We start from the raw sequence: 21558 nt of genomic DNA, 5'->3' as shown, positions 1-21558 counted from the left end.
TTACTGTAAAATGAAGTGGAGTACAGGTAGAAAGTACCCATTATTAAATCTACTTAAGTAAAGTACAGATACACGAAAACTGGTCCTCACACAGCAGCTCCTATTTAAGCAAAGCTCAGCAAGGTGTCAAATTGTGATATGTACAACATTTTTACCTTAACTGAAGGTAAGATACTTAATTGTGCTTTAAAATTGCACTATTTGCCAAAAAAAATTTGTTACCCCCCCTTTAAGGTTTTCTCAGAAGACATTTAAGTCTGCCCTTCTACAAGCAATAAAAGTCCACCATCCTCACTATACTTATGTAAATGTCGTTTGATTAAATGCAACTCTTGCTGATTGTAGCCTGCCTTCAAGAAATAGTCCTCGACGGTTATTCTACTTCCATTAGTAAATGGCACAGTTAACAAGGCTGTCACCTCAGTCAAAAATGTCACATGAAACGTGTTCAGTAGCCATAAATACCTGTCTTTGGTTCAGATGTAATTGCGAAAGATTGTCGATGATGGACTTTTTTCTGTTAAATAATAAACTCAGCGTTGTGACAGATGTCCAGGTGCTTTCAAAGAAAATGTACCCCTGCTGCATTGTGAAATGTGTGCAATTTGGTCCTATGGAGAGAATAATGTGTGCATACCGAAGAACCACTGATATTTATTTTTTTTTAGACGATTGCAGTCGATCAATAACTTGATCATTTTTAATCAGGTGACGCATTATTAAAATGATAGTTATCTTAGATCTGCAAAGTTTAAGCAATTTGCTCCGGCAAAAGTTGACACCACAATGAACTTTTTAAACCTTGAATGTGACATATATGTTGCATAATTGAATTGGAAACAAACATGTTTGGAATGAGCACAAAAATTAAGGAATTATGTGTTTAGATGTTTTGTTTATTGCTGCCTACATACCTTCCTATCTTTTGTTTATGGTACCAAAAACAATAACTTGTGTTATTGTGACATGCCTGCTATTATTACTATCTGCAAAGATTTTTGACAATCTCTTGGCAACAATTAAAGCCTGTGGTTTATTTGATGAAAGAGAGATATAAAGTGCTCGTCATCGTTATAACAGGACGGTAGCATAATGACACATTCTATAATGTGACTCAGGGGGAACATGCCAAGCATAGACGGTTTTATTTAGAAGCACTTTAAAAACAACACACCTTTGTGGAAGATTTAAAACAAATACAAGAAGAAATGAAAGCTGTTATCATACAGGTCTATGAAATAAACCTAGTTCTTTAATCAAGTTCATCTGTCGCTATGTTATCAATCGATAATGTCAACCAAGGCAGAAGTTTGTGATGCATCACTATTAAGACGTGTGAACATTTAACAGTTCATTCCCAACTGGTGTAAAAGAGGACTAAATTTGCTGACAGCCCAAATTTTCTAAGATATTTACGAAAAAAAAAGGTTAAGTTTGATTGTTTCTTTATTGAAATGCGGTACCAATATTGCTCAAGTATTGGTTGTCATCTTACAAGCAGATTCATAATCTGTGCACATGTAAATTAATTGAGTCTCTTTGCTGCCCTAAATGTCAAAGCAGCAAATCTGTTGTTGCTATTATTGCCTCTCTAGCAACACACACATTGCTTTTCTGGCTCAATTATGTTTTTTTCCCCCTTCTTCCATTTTTTTTCTTCCTTTAAATTCAGAGCCTTCGTCTGAATCCTCATCTCACTCCAGGCTCAAGTAAAAGACTTTGCAACCCTGCCGTCAATTTCAGTCACATCCCTTGAACTACACATGCCCGTTTAATGGAAAAGGGGCCTGCTGTCTAATGAATAAACTGACAGTAGAGATAGAGATAGGGGGCACATTTGATAATGAAGCACCGCATTAGACAGCTACAGGCCTGGTGCACTTTAAAACAAGCGGAAGGAGGGTGAGAATCGGCGGGCAGAGGAGTGTAAAATGGAACATGACAAGACTGTTGGATCGCTTCTGATTCTCTCCAGCTGAGCTGTAGCTTGATCGCAGCACTGGGACTAATTTCCTGGCAGTTTTCAGGGAGTCTGCCTTTGTAGGCGGGCAGAGGTTTAAATGGAATAACTTTAACACATTTCCCGCCAGTCTCCAAGCTTGAGCATTGGGAATTTCACGATTGCTAATTCCATTAGTTACAGGTGTATAATTGATGGACAGCACAATGGTAATCCCCCCAAACCCCCTCCTCAATCTTCAAATGATTTTCTGTGAAGAAAAAAAAAATGTTTTAGCTGATGTTCTAGACAGCCAAGCAATATACAATACACTTAAATACATACTTGTGTATCTAGTCATCCATCTGGCCCAGCTACTCCACAGATGATGCTTTTTGCTGTCTAGTGACTCTGCTCCCATGGCCTTACCAGCAATTTCAAAAAAAATATTAGTTTTTGTGATATTTCTAAAGGCTGCCAGCTCTCACTGAGCTTTGAGATGAGAGATGCTTCCCTTAAGCCTACAGGGAACTCTACGACATTCACTAATGGATTATAATGAGTTTAATTTGCTCTAGGAAGAGTGATAAGGCTGTAAGAGCACTGAGCCATGTCTTAAGCCCACATTTCAACCATATTTAATACAGGGTAAGTAAAGGAGAAGGGGAAAAAAAGGCTTTAGACTAAAGTTAAAAAGGCTGGAAGAGACGACAAACACGAGCACATTATGAAAATCCGCTTGTGCTTTTCTTCTACCTGAAATATGTATTATCTGCGGTTGTACATCGATGCTGAGTGGGAGTCTTTTTTAGGTGGTGAATAGTTAATTTCTGAGAAGATGAATGGAGCCCGTCGTGTCTTTGGATGAGTACAAACTTACTTTTTGCAACCCTGAGGCTGTGTCAGGGTGAGAATCCAGATCTGCTGCAGACTCGTAAAAGTCAAATTGAATCACATTTTTCACGAAGGAAAATGTTACATGTTCACAGAAAAATGTTCTGTAAAAAGTAAATCTGAAGGGTATTAATTTGAAAATTCTAGTTTGAAGACAATTCCCTTGTTTAATAGAATCTCAATTAAGATAATTGTTAGGTACCCATGTCTAGTGCCTTGGAAAAGCATACATACCCCACAACAACAGAGTTTGATGGATTTTATTTTAATTTACTATGAAAAAAACAGTATTAGGTGTAGAATATTGGAAAGTACAAAAGAAGGATACATTTTCAACATTTTAGTAGAGAACAGAACGGAAAGAACAGCATGATTAGGTTCTAAAATACAGTTTTATCAGCCGAGAACCACCTGCTAACTCACTAAAACATGTCCTCCCATCTCAGCTAATCACCATTATTGAATAAAAGCTACACCACGTCCCATTTGCAGTTTGCTGCAAGGGGACGCAGCAAACTTGAGGAAGAAGGTGTTCTGGTCAGATGAGACCAGATACATACAAAAAGCTATGTGAGACAGAAAAATAAAAATCACACTGCACATAATAACACCCAGATACCTTAATGGTTCCCCTGGTGGTGGTACCATCAGGCTGAAGGAGCAGAGGGACACAGAAGCTGGTCAGTGTTGATCAGAAGATGGATTTAATTAAATACAATAATTGAGACTTGGGCAGGAGTTTACTTCGGTGGTGTGTTTGTGGTTGTAACATCTCAAGATGTTAAATATTATTCAGGCCACTATCAACTTTATATTTAATTTTAATCCACACTTCCTTTTTATTCTGTGACTCCCATACATTTGCTTGACTTTTTGTGCAAAAAGTCAAATCAAGAAGTTTTTGTTAGGGCAATACTATAAATATCTTATTGTTTTTGTTATTTTTTTGTTGTTGTTTTTTTTTTTTTAACTTGCACCTTGTTACGTCCAGTTGGATGAAGAAAAACCTCTTTGAACTCAACTCTCAGATTTGCACCGAAATCCTTTTAACCAGTCCTCTATCTTCAAGACACATATAATCACATTGTCTAAAATGTATGCCTGTTGCTTCTAGACCACAACTGTGTACTAATCTTTATTTATTTATTTATTTTTTTCTTCAAACTTTGAAAATTGCTTTGGACAAATGTGACCACGATGAAACGAAATATACGGACGATTTAATCACCCATGTAAACCCACAATAATATTAAACGTTAACGGAGTCAGCAATCTGGTGGATTCATTTTGCTGGTGTTTTATGTGATATTTAGTTCACTTACTAAAATGAACACATAAATGGCTGTCACTCCGCAGGATGTGTGTGTTTGTGTGAAGCCAGCTGGTTTCGAATGGCACTTTTGAGAGCTTTTATCATCCGGCTGTAATGGGGCCGAGCAAGTATGAGCTGTTATCTCCGTGGCTTCATGGGCCATAATCCCTTTTCAATATTCTGTTTGGGTTGCGGAGCGTGAGTAAATGTGGCAAACATGTAGATCTGTGAATGCTGAGAAACACCATATTGTTATAGAGCCAAGACGTATAGCCGATTCGCCAATGTAGCGGCTAATTGAAGCATAAAATCGATAGAAGAAAATGACTTTATAGTGATAATTTTGCATTTTTATCAGTAACTGATGAAGAAATATGCAGGTTAGATGTCGACGTAACCTTGCAACCCAAACCACCCGTTCTCTCAAAGGCATAATTATTTTCCTATTAGGTTTTATATTTAAATGCACAGTCACACCTACAAACAAAACAGACACCCTGGCGCTGTCAACTTTGAAGTAGGCAAACACAATGTGCTTTTCTGATATTATTAATATACCAATTAAGAAGAAAGAAAACTGGCTTCCCAAAGGCAGCTTTGCCCAGGCTCTGCTAATTAAATCAGGGAAACATGAGTGATATGAGTCCTGATCACATCTGACAGCCAGTTTCTCCATGCCAACAGCTGCCGTAGGTAGGTCTACTCCTAGTGCAGAAACGCAGCTAAAACGTGCAAAAGCAGGTGCGACATGGACATCTTGCAAATTTCTTGAAGTCAGAACTCCATAGACAGTGAGTGCGAACACGGTGAAGTGAAGAAATGTGTAAAAAGTCCAAAATATGTTGAGTATAATAATAATAATAATCTCTAGTCAGCATCTGAGTAGGAGATGGAGGCTCATGGGAGATTTTGTTCTGTCTTCAATGTTTTGTTTTCCGAATGCTTTTTAGTGAAACATGAAAAACAATAACACCATAAATGCATAAAACTCTCACCAACTATTCTGAAACACTGCAAACGTTATATTAAATGCAAGAATGAGGTGTATTGTATTCATTTAGTGTTTTTTGGGAGGGGGGTTAGTTTCAAAAACAATTGTGTCTATTGGACAATTTTTTTGTAGATATTTATTTGCATTGACAATATAGGATTTGTCTGTTTATTTTGTAAGTAATGAGCTCAATTGTCAACAAATCAGCAACATGTCTGCTCTCAGAAATAAAAAAAAAACATCTCAGACTGGTTTGGGTGTCGTGAGGTCACGTTGAGCCCCGATTTAGAAAAAACTCCAAGTCTATAAACAAACTCTTTAATATTTTTTCACTGTACAAATGTATACAAAACTAGTTTTTGTTTTCTTTTCCATCTGAGATCAGTATCATCTACTGAAAACAACAACAAAAAAACATAATTTCGAGAATCTGATTAAAAAGAATCACATAACGCCACCGCCATATTGTCGAGTTTCTGATTTACACTTTTATGGCGTACATAAATATTGCCCCAGCATGGCCATGCAACTGATCATTTTTTCAGTAATGTTCAAAAAATCAATATGGAGTTGCTGCTCAAACACTGTGAGTTAAAAAAAAAATCAATCACCTTGAAGTGCCAAATGCTATATAAGCAGCTGGCATACTTCATAGATAGAACAGGACTTGATGTTTCAAAAATGTGCTGGTTCATGTGTATAAACGTAAAATACCTTTTACATAAACTAACTTACATAGCAAGGTAAGAAACTGTACGGCAGCAGTTTAACATTCATATTTAAACCACATGGGAGAACAGTCCATTCAAATAGAAAAGGTAAAATTAGTTATCAATCTTATGTGCAAGGTGCAGCTTTTATTGAGTCATACATTTTAAAACCACTTGTACAAATGCATCCATGCAACAAAAAAAGTAATGAGTAAAAACACTAAAAATTAAAAATAGCATTCAGCAAATGTGCTACCTCCTCTGAAACTGAGTTTATTAAAACTTTGATTGGTTTGTAAAAGAAAAAGTGATGATTTATTGCGATAAATGCTAACTCTTCCCTTTTTAACATAGCAATTTGAGGTTATTCTAAAGCAATCAGCAGTTCATTTGGAAAAACGTGGACAAAAGCCAAACTTTAATGCTTGTAGATGATTGTTCAATTTTGCATACCTCATTACCTTAAAAGCTACATTTTTCCTCAAGTTTAGAAAATGCCGTTGCTCTAGGCCACTAATTGATACTAATGATTCGGTGGACTTGTTATCTCATGCCTTACGATTGGGTCTGATTTAAATGTTCATATTTTTAAAATCATTTAAAAAAAACCACCACTTTTGAGCACTGCATTTGGGGAAAGAAAGTATGCATCTGGGTAATGAAATACCATTTTCATCAATGAAACGGTTTTGAATTATATGAATACATTTTAATGAAAAACATCATAACACATGAACTACGAAGTGACTTGGTCTTATTTACTCACATGGGTTTCCTACACAGATGTTTTCATTGTATGTTTAACATGATACTTAATAACTTCATTAGCAGCTGGTTATATTATATTAGCAGATGTTTTCACATAAACATCTGAAAGGTTTTTTTTATTTATTTTTTTTTTATTGCAAGCTTTGACTTTTAATTACATGTCACAACATAAGTGAACGCTTGTGAAAACACAAAAAGGAGAAAAGACTTCCTAATTAAAATGCTCCTTTTGTCAAATTAATACACTGATGTTTTCTTCAGCTAACATATGTGTAGCTTGTTATAAAATGGTAGAACATTTTGACTGGTTGAAATAAATGATTGTGGGTTTTGCTGCAGGATTTTGGAGATGGAAAGGGAAACTGAAGGCTGGATCAACTAAAAAGTAACAACACAAACACATTTTAATAGACTGAGATGCTAACAAAATATTGTAAGCAATGTCATTGTTCTGGTGAGGTAGAAGAGTAACTCCACCTGCTGTTAGTCATTATTTACAAGACAGCTTTTGCACTGCAGCACAGCTAGTTGCTACACCGAGTTAGAAAAGTAGGAGTTCACCTATAGTAGCGAAGCCCATGAGTTATAGACATCCAGTAATAACAAAAAGTATAGAATGTTATGTTGTCAGTGTTTGACAAGGCTGTTCGAACAACTAAAAACCCCTAGACTTACTGAGGACATTTATTTTATCTGTATGATGCTTGATACGTGTCTGTTGCAATACTTTTCAGGAATTTTTTTGGACATAATGATTTCAACTTCAAAGTCACCAAAGAGGTGAGTATTTCAGAGTTGATATTCAGCATATGCTCCAGATGATGCACCTGACATAAATTTTGCACAAATTGAAACTACAAAGGGGGCTGCTTGAACTGGCTATTTATTAATATGTTTTTGGGGGCTTCTAGTGTGTTTTATTGTCCATTTTGAATGAAGCGAAAGCGACAAAAATGCAAAAATCAATCTCAGTAATAATAATAATAATAATAAAATAAGCTTCTGTGGATTTAGCGCAGCATTGATTCTTTGAAATGAAAGGACGAAGAAATGTTCAATTCAAAACAGGAAGGCAGATTGCCGTCTGAAAGGCTGCTGAGGGAACCAGACTAATAAGCTGACAAAATGACAGACAGATGGGCAGGCAGGACAAATAGGGTGGGGTGGAAATGCTGAAAGGAGGGGGAGGTGAGGCAATGCAAGCATTACAGAGGAATTTAAAACCGAACATGGAAGCCGAGGTGAGAAAACGTGATTTGATAGAAATAACGTCTATAAATAGTCATTATAATAACGACTTACCGTATTTTCAGCACTATAAGGTGCACCTAAATACCTTCAATTTCCTCAAAAGCATTGTGACACTGAAGAGCTTTTTTTGATTAAATTTATTTTGATTTGAGTTAAGAAAATCTTTAATAATAAGTATTTCATTAGTCTTCTCTATCAAATGTGCTGCATGACAAAGTAATACAAGGGTGTGAGTGCTGCTGCTCATTAACACGACCTGATATCTGACAGGGTAAAGTGCAACGTAACCTGCAGCTAAGGACAAACTGACCCCATAACATGCAGACGCACTGCGGCTCTTTATGCTTCTGTTTGGATTTCAGTGTACAAAAACGAAACTAAAAAAAAATGTGATATGAGACAAGCTTGGACTTGTATCTCTTAAAATGCACAGACTGTCTCCTCTCCTCCTCACTTCAAATGATATATTATTTTGAAATATAAATTTTTTTGTTATTTTAATCAGCAGTCTTTTTTTTCCAAGTACCTGGAAAACATTTTAACCCATTTGGATAATCGACTGGATTATTCATTTAACTAGGACCAATTTGGAATATATATGTAATTGACTTGGAATCTGTCCACATGGTGAATTGCCTTTTTTTGTTTGTTTTTTTTTTCTCGTAAAGTGCTTTGAAATTATATTTGGTGTGAAATGGCACTAAACTCTACAAATAAGCCAAACTGAATTGAACTATTATGTTAGTGTTATTATTTGGTCAGATGATAAAAATAGCAGAAAGGTTGGTTTTCATAAAATGAAAAAAAAAAAGAAAAGAAAAGAAAAGCAGGATCGCATGACGCAACTCCCACATCGAAACAACCGTCCACTTTTTTTGATGGTTGCATTGAATCTGGTTGACCCAGTTTGGACGGGCGTGCAAGCTCTGCCGCAAGACTGATTCTCAGAACCCAAATCTCAGAAATATTTCAGCCTAAAGAAGAAGAAGTCGGTCAGACAGATTCAGCTGGGACTAAGCACGCTGATGGATGCATATTTGTTTTGCATAGCAAGTTATGTTAAGTTGTTTATTTCCAATCTTTGAAGTGTGCTGCGCTTTTTCGCTCTTTCAAAAGCAAAGACCCACCAGGCAACCACATCTTGGGCAAAACAGATCTCCGCCGCTGTTATGTTTAAAAGTGACCCTCATGGGCTGAGGGGAGCTGTGCTGTCCTCTGTGTCAAGATGTTGCTCTCAGATAGAGAGCAGGTTGAGAAGGGAGCCGTGTATCCATTAGGACGCCGTAGGTCCCATGAACAAGCGATGCTGAAGTTCGCTCTCTCCTCTCCTGTGCTGAGCGGCTGCTGATGTGAATGTTTGTCGCATCAGAAACCTTAAATGTCCCTGTTACATTTTCTATCCTTAAAATACGTCAGTCTCACTCTGAAGATTTAATTCCAGCTTTAGATGAAGTTAACTTATTAATGAAATTTGATTTGATTTTGATAACCTGTCACAACAGGTTCCGGTATGGACTTTAAAGGAACAGTTGCTCCTTTAGTACAAAAGTACTCCTCTGTAGAGTAGAGTAACAATGTGGTCAACACAGTGTTACCTCTAATATGACCCCAGGGGTCACGGTTCCTACCTGATGAGCAAATGCCTTTGCATGCACACCTGCTGTCGAGAGCATAAGTCATGGTGAAACAAACGTTTCACTTTGATGGACAAGGCTTGCGGAAAAAATTATTCATTTATTTCATTATGCATGGCTGACTAAAAATAAAAAATAAAAGAAAAAATAATTAACTAATCAAATACATGCATACCCTTCATGATCACAGATGTTAAGTTTTAATTAGGGGCAGCTATAATTATTTAACAATTTTTTTTACTGTATTTACTTTTAATTAATGGCAGACTTAAGTAATTATTTAATTACATGTTTCTTATGTTACACTATTAATCTGTCATGTAATTAGATGCTTTTTATGGTTTATTTTTGGTTTACGAGACTTAAAATCGCAAGGTAACTGAGACACATTTTTTTTAAAACGTTTGAACAAATGCAATTTTTGAACTGTGCTGTAGAAATAAAGTCAATGGAGTGACTGATAGAGAAGTGAAATAAAACCTAGCAAAGTTAAAAGCTATTTCGGAATATATGTGGATGAATCAAATTTATATTGCCCGATCATTTAAAGAAGACTGTTATGTATTAAGTTCATACCATAATGCAGCGTAGTCATTGTTGAAGTGCACATGTCAAAAAGTTAATCAATGAGATAAAGTTCACTTTTTGACGACACGTGTTTGTGGACATTATTTAGCTTTTGGCAGAAACAAAAAGAATACTAATTCTCTCTTTTTTCTTTTCTTTTTTTGTTCAACAACATGACCTTCTGGACCAAAATTGAGCTTTAGCTCGAGGTTATAATAATATGAGGGTTTTTTTTCTGTCTGGAGATTCTAATTACAAGCATGGTCAGCTTTTACACCTGCACAGAAGGATCTATTGAATTTGAGTTTGCTCACACAAACTGGACGTCCAGGTTTCTCTACAGCGAGATTCCACTTTGATAAATTTGATTAGTAACGAGTGCAATAGCTCACAGACAACAATTCTTCTCTGCAGGTCTGACCTTTGTGGAAACAGAGCTTTAAGTTTCAAAACAAAGAGAAAAATAAAATAAAATGCACATTACTGTCGCTTGCTGGATAAATGTTGCACAATCAACTTTTATTGAATGATTTCCACGCAAAATTATTTGGCGAGACAGAAAGATTTTTAAAGCTTAACTTGATTTTAGTCTTTTGTATTTGATCCTCCTCTCAAGATTGAGCAATTATTTATAATACAGGCACAGATGAAATCATTCAGCAGGATGCGCCTGAAATGTGTGCAGCAGAATGAGTCTTGTAGAACCCAGTGTCCATATGAGAAATTAAATGGCAAAGAAAAATACCAAACTAAGTACTAACCTATTATACAAATGGAGTTAGGCATCAAAACTCATGCTGAAATATCAGGAGTTATTATATTTTCTGCCAAGGCTTAGTATTTCTTTTTCTGAAGAGAATAATTCATTCAAGTAGAAGAGTTTACAGCTTTGGCAACACCCACAACTTTCTCCTGGACACACCTGAATTCATCTGAAAGTTTCTTTCCTTCCAAACAAGAAAATGCTACCGTTTATCAATATTAATCTGCACATTTAGCAATGTGACTGCATAACCTATTGCTAAATGAATGTTTGAGAAATTCTTGAATCTCCCATGACAGCCTTTCAATAGCGCCACCTGTTCACTTAAAGCTCCGCCTCGGAGCTGCAGTGCCCCAGCCGAACTCCTGCCCCTGCCATGCGCTTCCCCTGCACGGCTCCTCCAGACTAGTGGCAGCAACAATTAGCAAACACCTGGTGGAACTGCACGTCTGCTAAGCTTAACTGCATAATGAAGGAGCGCTGCCATCATGACGAGCTGAAGAGGGAGTGTTGGAAAGGATAGAAGCTTCTTAAAGAGACAGAGGCGAATTTTAAAGCATTGAACCTCAAGTTACTTTTTATATATAATTTTTAAAGCTGAAGGTAGCAAAGTTACTTGATTGTGCTATATTCCTGGAAAACATATAACCCAACTGCCCCACCCTCAGTTCTCATGAGGTCACCCATAAATATAACCTCATGTGTCAGTTTTTGTACAATAAGAGACGATGTAATCGAGCCAGGTGGACTATAGAGGTTCAACTCAAGAGGCTTGTGACCTTTACAAGTTGAGATTTATGATGACATGTGGCATAACGTTGTTGTGTATGCCATTTTCATTCTGGTCTTCTTCTAACTCCATTTTCAATTCTGTTGCTTCCCTTGCGCGCTCCGAAACGGCACCATTAGTACCAATGCGTTTCCTTTACTTGCTCTGACATACGCTTAAAAAAAACAAAAAAAACAAAACCACTCCACAAAACTGTTGTGCCTCAGGTAACCACTTCCACTTGCTTTCGTTCTCTCGCCAGAGAAAGACAACTCAACTGTGTCAGATTTCAGGATCTTCCTGTCCTTGGTATTGTTTTTCTGAAGGATGATGGTGGGAGAGAAGTGTTTTTTTTTCCTTCTTCTTCTTCTTCACTTACACCCCCTTACAACCACCTATGCTCCCATCCGTCATGCTCACATACCTTCCAACACCTTTGTTGGATCTGCCATGAGTTTGAATTTGAAATAAGTCTGAGCCTGCAGAGAGGCTCAGCCTGTAATGTGTCCATAATTTGGAAAGCTTGCCTCTTGGAGAGTGCTCTAGCATACAGATGAAAAAAATCATTACCTCGGTGTAATAAACTACACTGCGGATGGTTTTTACTTCTTTAGGAAAATACACTTTCTCCTGTTTTTTTTTTATTATTTATTTATTTATTTATTTATTTATTTATTTAAATAAAGTTATTTAACACAGGCAAGAGTGAAATTGTGTTAGTTAATTATGTCCTTTAGACTAATTCATGTCATGTATTGAGTACAACATTAAGTTACAACATTTCTTTCATAATGACTTTATTTAGCCAGGAGGTACCTATCGAGATTTAAGCTCTAATTTGTGAGAGTGTCACGGACAAAAAAAAAACAACAAAAAACATTTTATCTCACTTTTACCTCGGTGAGATAAAAGTTATTCACAAAGCATCTTAGGCCTGTGAGTGTGTTCTATAAAAAAAAAAACACACACATGCACGCCTGTGGCACATGCTGTTTAGGTCTGTTTCACCTCGCAAACAATGTTGAACTATAACTCTAAAAAATGCAAAAACAAAAGAGCTCCTAACGTGACAAACGTCTAGGAATAGTGAGGAGGATTTTTAGTGAGTGTTAAGAAAATAAATTTAAAATATGCTAGTTTTGAAACTTACCATGTCTTGATTGAAATAGCCTAATTATAGTTTTAAAATCAGTAACTTATTCTGGACTATTGACCTTTATGCTGCCTGTAGATACAGCAGATGGTTTGCTAAGATCTTTTGAACTGCCCTTTATCCAGCTTTTCACACAGATCCATGAAAAGCCATGAAACAGCAAGAGTTCAGGAGAGAATCTGCTTCCACTTCGTTTAAACAATGGAGACAAATGGTCTTAGACTGTGACTTGCAGAAAGTTTTAAAAAGGGTCAGAGATAGCTTCTGGATGGATGAGGAAAGATACGCCTTATTTGAATAAATTAAAGACAAGAATACGCCTTTACTATAAAACTTTCTACACAGGAGTAACAAATTAGATTTGCTCTTGCAATTCTCCAAAGACGTCTTTGCTTTTCTTTCTTTCTTTCTTCCTTCTTCTTTTCCATTTGTCTCAGGTAAATTAATGTATGTCTCTGTTGTTCTGCAGTTTCTATTGCAATTTTATGCGTTGTCTTCTATTGGATCAAACTCTGTAATTCTGTGACGTCTGCACTCATTGTTGTTTTTTTGTCTGGCTACACGCGGTCCGCCGGGAGAACCTGGGATCGAAGAAGATCGAGCCAAAGAGTTTTCTTAAGAAATATTATAACCTAAAATCTTCTTCAACATGAGTCACGAGTTTAGACAGTGGAAAGAGCGACAAAAAGGAGAGATACTTTCCATAAAACAGATAAAGCTGTACCAAAAGCATGGTTGGCTAATAACTGTCAGCTAATAACGGATGATGCATTTGTTGTTTTGTTTCCTGTTTTGTTTTGCGTATCAACCAGTCATTATCAAAACTGGACCTCGCTGATTTATTTCAGAAAGTTTCTAGGAGTAAAATTTACCAGGGCCAATTCTATTTGCAGCAAAGACAGTATAATTTGTATAATAGGATTTGAGGGAGGTTTCTGTGGCATTTGGTCCACACTCCTTACCAGATGGTGGCGATAATGCTCCACAAAGTTGCTTATCAACCACCAATAATCAAAAATAAGAATAAGTTAATGTTTTTGGTTCAGCAAATTGTAAAAGAAGCGGAATCCCACTGGTAATTTGGACACTTGTAGTTAGATCTGAACAATTTCTTTAACTGCTAAAGACTAAATCTTTGACATGTCCCAGCTAATGAAATAATTTAGACAGTGTACTGACTCTTCCCCGTTACTGTATTGCAGAATGCTACTGCATGACTGCTGGCCTCTCCATCAATTTTACCAAAATGTCTTCGATTGGTTCTTCCTGTTGATTCATCATTTTTCTCTGGATTAATTCTAGCTTAAGTAACACTCTAAGAATGGAAAAGACTGAATTTGTTCGGCTCAGTAATTAGTAATTTAATTCGGTTCATTTAGCTTCAAGGCACCCCCTAGTTTCAGGGTTGCGGTTCAATACCCAGCATCTTTTTAGGTTGATGTGTCACCGTTCAGCTTGTCAAAGTTAATAAGCGTGAAGCAAATAGAAGTTATTGCCTTCATGCATTCACAAAGAAAACTTTTTTCTTTTCTTTTTTTCTCTAAATATATTTAGTCAGAAAAGATTGGTCATAATGTTTGTTAGGTCTTAAGTTACGTCTTATTTTTGAAAGGAAACCCTATGTTCGTCCATCATAATGCAATTTATTACACATTTTTATCAGTCGGCTAAGAGAAACACTTTACAGAAAAGATGTTCTGAGTACATTTGTGATACTACAGGGCAGTCTTAGATCTCCTCTTCAAGATAAGAAGAAAGATCAGACAATAATTAGGAGTTCCTCCTTTGGTATCATGGTATCTTAAATTGGACAAATCTAACCCAAAGTTTGTTATCTCTGACAACTGCAGAAGCAACACATTTCTATGTAACTCCTTCAACGTGTGTGTTTCATATCTCCGAGGTCTTGTTCTCTACCTTTCTCCAAACGCGGTTTTTACCCACCTGTTCCTCCATCATTCCTGCAGCACTCTAACAATCACTTTTCAACACTTCCTGACTGAACGTCTTGTCACCTTTATTGTGGCCTTCTTACCACACCTGGTCGTCTTTGCCTCTTTCCTTCGCCTTTAGCTAAACCTGTAAGTATGTGTAACAGTTGTCATTCTCACATTTTACGTCACTGAGGCCCCATGTGAACAGTATGAATTTTTCTATACAATGCACACTGTACCACTGGCAACATTGTATCATCATTCCAACAAATTGTTGTGATTAATTGATTTAAGCATTTTTTTTCACCTAAACTAATTTCACTTTATGTATGTTTTTAGTCATTATGTCAGTTATTGTCCACCACAAAATACACAAATGAATTGATACAGTTACAATTATTAATTGTGTATCTCTGTTACGGCCCCTGGCCTCTTGAGGCTGTGCAGGTTCCTGTTTGTTATGCAGGATCTGCTGTGGGAGCACACTTTCCTGATTGGCTGCCTGAAGGCTGTTGGAGAGCAGTTACACTATTGGACCAGCAGAGGATTATCAAGCCAATCAGACGTTGATGAGGCCCACCTGCACCCTATAAAAAGCTCCTGAATCCATTCCTCTAGAGGGGCAGCTAGTTTGAAGAAGTTTTGTAAAGCTGTACCCCTTGTTTCAATCTACAATTAATATTTCCAATTGAATATGTTGCCTAGTGTTAACACAAATGTTTCCAAATAGCCTTTTAATGCTTTAAGCAAGAATAACAAATAAAAAAAATCTGCTGTATTATGTACAAATTCCATCAGGTGCTTTAATATCCAACACACGTTGACACAGAGATATGCCCATTGTTGAGAAAATAAACATATTTTGCTATTTTCCCCTGGTTTAATTGTATTTATTCGGTTTGTAGAAATGTGTTTCACCACGGAAATAACGTTGAACCACGAGTCCAAAAAAGCCTAAAAAAAATAAACATTAGTTTTTCTCCCAGCCAGTATAAAAACATTTAGTTGCCATTTACAGTAAGCCCTGTCCTGTTTGTTTATGTCCAGGATTTTCTGGGAAAGTATATTGTAGTTGATACACTGGGAACCATCGTGAGCCCTTACACAGAGGCAAGCAATAAAGTGGCTCACTGGCAGAACACCCACATTAGGTTACTTTAGTTACATTCTGCTAATGGGATAAACAACACGATCATGGAGAAGCATCAAGTTCACAGAATTACTGCTGACAGCATCCTGTGAGGGCCTTGGGTGGTGCCTCCAAGAAAGTAAATAAATAACGCTCTAAAGTTCTTCGACAGAATGAGTTCAGGAGAGAGAGAGAGAGAAAGAAAGGTGCTGAAAAGCAGCCAACTACAGGGAACAATAAGTATTGAAAGTCTTAAAGTTCCTGGGTGTAAAAAAAAAAAAAGTGTTGCTCCCCTTCTTATAAGCCTTGCTTTTTTTTTTTTTTTTTTACAAAGGTTCTCCATGAGGCTGCTACTTACCGGTTGTCATCATCCCAACTGTCACTGAAATGATCAGTTTTCTCTTGAAATTGCATTGAGAAAATTACACCAACATAACATTTTTGGGGGGATGATTAGTTTGACCAATATGGCTTCCCTTTGGATGATATTTCTTTGACTTCCTACTGCGGTGTGTGAAACAGAACTCAAGTCTGTCAGGTCTTTTGTGTCAAAAAGTATTTAGTCAGATTTATTGTTCAGTATCAGCAGCTGATTGTTCATATCACCAGTCATCTGAGATAAATAATTGTTTGAAAATCAGAAAACCCGACGGAGAAAGTGGGTTCAGTGCAAAGAACGACGTTGCGTCAAATACCGCATTTATTTTGTTCTGCTTTCCAGATAAGAAATTATTCAAGGCCCATGAGAGAACTGCTACTAATAATTTGAGACGTCTTATTACAATGCAAACCTAAAACTGCAGTCACTGAAATTCCAATAAAAAAATAAAAAATGACGTACCGATTATAGAGTCAAAACTTGGAGTAGTGAGTGTAAAAAATCTCAAATGTTTACAGTGGTTCTTTAATGTTTTGTAGCCACAATAGACCAAAGTGCAAGCAGGTTGGAAACTTTAATAAGCTTTAGGAAGAATTGAATATATTTGTTTAAAAAAAACCCCAGGAACTTATAGTTTTTGGCACAAAGGGAACAGGACATCACACTGGAGAAAGTGGAACAAAAGAAACCAGGAATTAAAAGCAAACAAGGAGCTCAAATATTGAGGTAACTGTGGAGAATGACGTTGAAACCAGGTGAGATTAATCATGGGGAATGTGGAACAGCTACACATTAGAGTTCCAGTGTGGGGAAGAAAAGCTAATAACCTACTGCAACTGCAGTCTAAATTTCTACAATAAGTATTCAAATATTTATAGACTTTATTTAAAAAAAAAGCTGCACAAATCACCTCTTTCTCCATTCCTGTGCACCGAGAAAACGAGTAGGGGCAGAAGGGGTAGAAGTAAAGAAGACAACCCGTGACAGGCCACCTTGACGAGTGTGAGTCGTGTGTTCAAGAGGGAAGGGAGAAAAAAAAATACCTCAGCTGACGTTTGAGAAAGCTTAGGTGTGGGAAGTGTGCTTGATGAGGTGTCATGGGCCCTAATTCACATCATATCACACAGCTAGATGTCCATCTAAACACCTTCAGACTGTGACCTCCACTCCTTTCATGGTGCCTTTCTGGAGGTAGACTGAATGGAGTGCTCAGACAGCTTGGATTGAAAAAAGAAAAAAAATAATAATCATTTTTAATGTATTAAACTAAGGCCACGACAAATATTGCGCTTGCTCTTTGAAACGCTGTGGCATACAGTACGTGTAGGTATCCTCACACTCGAACAGACGGCGCTCAAGGCTTTAACAAGGCAGCACGGTGTGCTGGTGCAGAACATCATACCTCCGTCTTTTACCCAACTGAACTGAGCCAGGGAAATGAAATCAGCAGGCTGGGATGTGGGCTGTCTGTAATCAGGTTTCACCACCCTTCCCCATCGACTGCTGGGTCAAGATCATATAAGCGTGCTGCTGTGTCTGCCCTCCGTCCTGCCTCCCACTTGCCCCTTCCTCTCCGTTTCAGGTTTCTCCGGTCTGCCGCTGCGCTGTCATGGCTCCAGCGGACCGACGGAGGCTTATAATTCGGCTTTGGCATCAATCGGAGGTTGAGCGGGAGGCGTTTCTGCCTCTGCGAACGTTGAAACAATTAAAGCCACTATTGCTTTGTGATAATTGAACTGTGACATTAGCGATGCCTTTACATGGCACGTCCACGATGGCACTTTGAAAAGCATGCACAGTGACATTTACAAAGAGTGGGTGATATTCCCTGACAGAGGCAATTGGATTGTATTCTTATATGTGGGAAGCCTCAAAAAGATCTAACTTTTATTGGATATAGCACTTGCCAACAATAAAAACAATTTTAGGCTCTATGGGAAGATAAATACCTATTGAGGTGCTGCTTGTTTGCAGGACTGGACTGTATGGAGCACATGAGATGACATGGAGTCAGAATGTAATGAGCCTTGATGAAACTTAATAGCAGTATTGTGAGATTGGGAGCGCTCCATTTCACTGTGATGGAAGAGGCTGTCTCTTAAAGGTCCATTTGTGTCTTACCAAGGTCAGCATTTTGCCTTTAATGAGAGTAATCTCATGGCGGTGCAGTAAATACCGGAGCTGCCATCCGTACTCGAATGTATATGAGCATTGATATTGGAGCTGTGACACAGAGTGGACACAAACACATGGGAGCAAATGCGGCATTTTGATTCTCTGTTTGTACGTAAAGACTTCCGTATAAAAAGACGGTCAACCTTTACTTCACGCCGAGTCATTTTACATCAGACAGGAGCTCTTTCTGTTTCGGATTTCATCTTTACACAATTCGAGGAAGCCTTTACGAATAATTGCATTTTAAGGTAATGATGAACCAATACAAAAAAAAAAAAAAAATGGACAGATCACATAAATCAGCCAAGATATGATGGAGAATTGTGAACCTCCTCAAGTTTGAGTGTAAATTTCAGATGCAAATATAAACGTTCAGTCATCCCGTCTTTCAGGAGGGAGAAAAGTTCAGCTGAATCTAAACACAAAAGAATTTAAAGATAAAAAAAAAAAGACAACAAAACAGCATGGACGCATGGACAGAATATCAGAAATGAGTAAGAAACTAAAATGAAAAGACATAAACAACGACACTGAGCAAAGGAATTAAGTTTTATGGCAAATTTAAACACAAAACCAACCAAACAAAAAAGAAACAAACAAAAAAACATCATTCAAAAGTGAGGGAAAAAAAAGTATTTTGCAAATAAAAATAGTAAAAATTAATTTAATATTCATAACTTTAAAAAGGGGGACACATTTAGTCTGATTTTAGGAGAGCAAGATCTCTACTGTATACAATGCCAACAGTATTTTAAACCATTTGCTTTATAAATTCATAAAAAGTACATTACAACTGAGCTATCTTCCCATGTTTTAGTGAATTCAGTTCATTTATTTTTATTTTATTTTTTCTGCCGGGTGTCTTTACTGTTACTAGAACAGAGTGTAGTGCATCATCCCAAAGAGGCTAGGTGACATTAGTGGCTGTTATGTCAGCAGTGCCAGAACATAATTTCAACATTTTATGTGCAACAACCGCATAATGCACATAAATCAGAGTTTTCTGTGAGATGGGGTTGATTTATTCCATCTTGGAGTCTCTCAGACAAAGAATAATCAGCTTAGTCAAACAACCCTATATTTTCCAGAGAGAACTTTAATGATTCCTCACTTGTGAAAAATCAATCCAGCCCAGACAGGAAAGCTGCCAAATGTGCTGGATTTCATCTAATAATCGTACATGAATTTAGAAAAGATTCCCTGGATATTTCATAAAAATAGCTCAATGCGTCAAAACTGTTTCCTCACTTCTTAAGTACATTAACACAGTAACATGCAGAAAAAATATATATATATATATATATATATATATATATATATATATATTTTTTTTTTTTTTGCATTCAGAAATTCAACAAACACAACATCTAAAAACAGCAAAAGTTTTGGAAAAGTTCAAGTGCTGTGAATAGTTTTGCAGGGCACATTAGTTTTTATTTATTGATTTTGCCCTTAACCAGATGATGTACTAGTTACTATCTAGTACTGGCAGAATAGATCTGGGAGGCAAAGAAGTACATTTGCCTCCTCGCCTCCAGTGAGGTTCCCTTGAATGAAGGTGATAAACCAAAAACCTTTTCCAGTGCAACGCTCAATGGCCAACAGTTTATTTTGTGCTTTTGCTGTGGATGTATTTGAAATTGTGTTGGAAAAAAAGAAAAAGAATAACAGCGGTGCAATCGCTCTTAAGAACAGTGTGTGTGAAATCAGGCAAGCTAGCATTGTTCTAACTCCAAACCTTTATGCTTATTGGATATTCATATCATATATTCATATATGTACATACATGCAGACAGGGAAGGTGTGGCCTGAGGAGATCCGCATACCATATGGATGTCTGTATAATTCTTAGACAGCTTCCATTCTTCTGGGAAATTAGCCAGAAAAAGATTAAAGTTACTCTGAAACAAAAAAAAAAAAGTCTTACAAAATGATGTAGCACTCCGCAGGAGTTCCAAGAAATCCCTGTTACAAAAAATGGTTTGTTGCAAAAAGAAAAGTGTTGCATGAAATCCATTGGAGGAAAAGACTCAACTGGGAGTTTTTCTTTTTCACTTCCACAAACAGGAAAACAGAAGCAACATTTGATTGAGTTGCATGACTCCACACAAATAGTTCCCCAATAATTTAAACACCAACAAATATTTTCATGAAAAAAAAAAAATAAATATTCAAGTTTTATTACGCTCTGAATTAGCCGAGAGCGCTATGGTTATCCAAAAATAAACCTCAGTCCTCAAAAATGCTACTTCCCTAATAATTTTACACACGTTATACTCTGAAGACCCAATAGTTTGAGTCACAGGTGAGAAGATACAGGTGTGTAAAGCTGAACTAAAGCTACACGGTAGATTAACACCGTGCCACAACTGCTGCAAAGCCACTTAAAAAAAAAGAAAAAAAAAAGAAAAAACATCAGTTCTCACTCCTCCCTGACTGCTTCCCTGTCACCTCAAGCGCCATCAGGACCTGCTGTGACAAACTGACACACGAGGCGTCTGCAAGCTGTCTTCAAGCCAGACAGCTATGTCATCTTATCCTGATCTGGCACAGCGTTCCGGAAAGCAGAGGATTAAACCTACTGTTAACTTCGTGTGCAGAAAACAACCCTCAACAACCTCTCTGCGCGACGATCCAAATTTTGACAGCTAACGTTTGTTTATGTAGTGGTACGGTTTCCACGGCGCCGGTGACATTGCCAGATCGTTATTGGCTTGCCTGGCTAATGAACCTCAACGCAACAAGGGAGCATTATCACCGAGATTACAGCTGCCTAAATGATGAATGACAAAGCACAAATATAGGTCGATGCAATTACATTTTATTGATCTGATAATGAGCCAAATAATACTTTGCAGAGGCCATGCCGAAGATTGAATTATGTTGCGCAGTCAATCATCCTTTGGATCTATTCATATTTATCTGTGAACCGCAGCATCTGATATATTTGGGCCGGCCCAGTGGTGACTTACAAAAAAAAGAAAAAAAAGAAAAAAGGGACATGATTTTAAATAGAAAATCAAAGTGCATATGGAAACTTAATTGCTTTACCGCTTCCTGGTTCTTTGATGTCTCAGCTTCTCCACAGACTGTGAAAACCTCCCCAGCGACTGCCACAGACCACTGCACAGAGCCATAATATTACAGCTGCCACAACTCTCCTCTCTGCTAAAAATTTTAAAACTATCTG

The 21558-nt window shown here is 37.2% G+C and overlaps 1 long non-coding RNA gene across 1 annotated transcript; it reads right to left on the bottom strand.

The window, feature by feature from the left end:
• On the bottom strand, positions 1-19628 carry LOC107835873 (uncharacterized). Its single transcript, XR_001661699.1, has 3 exons — positions 19617-19628; positions 11840-11842; positions 1-79 (listed from the first exon to the last, which is right to left on the bottom strand). It is a non-coding gene; the product is annotated as an uncharacterized LOC107835873 (long non-coding RNA).
• Positions 19629-21558: the final 1930 nt, after the last annotated feature.

Source organism: Poecilia formosa, unplaced genomic scaffold, assembly GCF_000485575.1.
Source record: "Poecilia formosa unplaced genomic scaffold, Poecilia_formosa-5.1.2 Scaffold28, whole genome shotgun sequence".
Classification (NCBI taxonomy): Eukaryota; Metazoa; Chordata; class Actinopteri; order Cyprinodontiformes; family Poeciliidae; genus Poecilia; species Poecilia formosa.
This window is presented reverse-complemented; position numbering and strand designations above follow the sequence as displayed.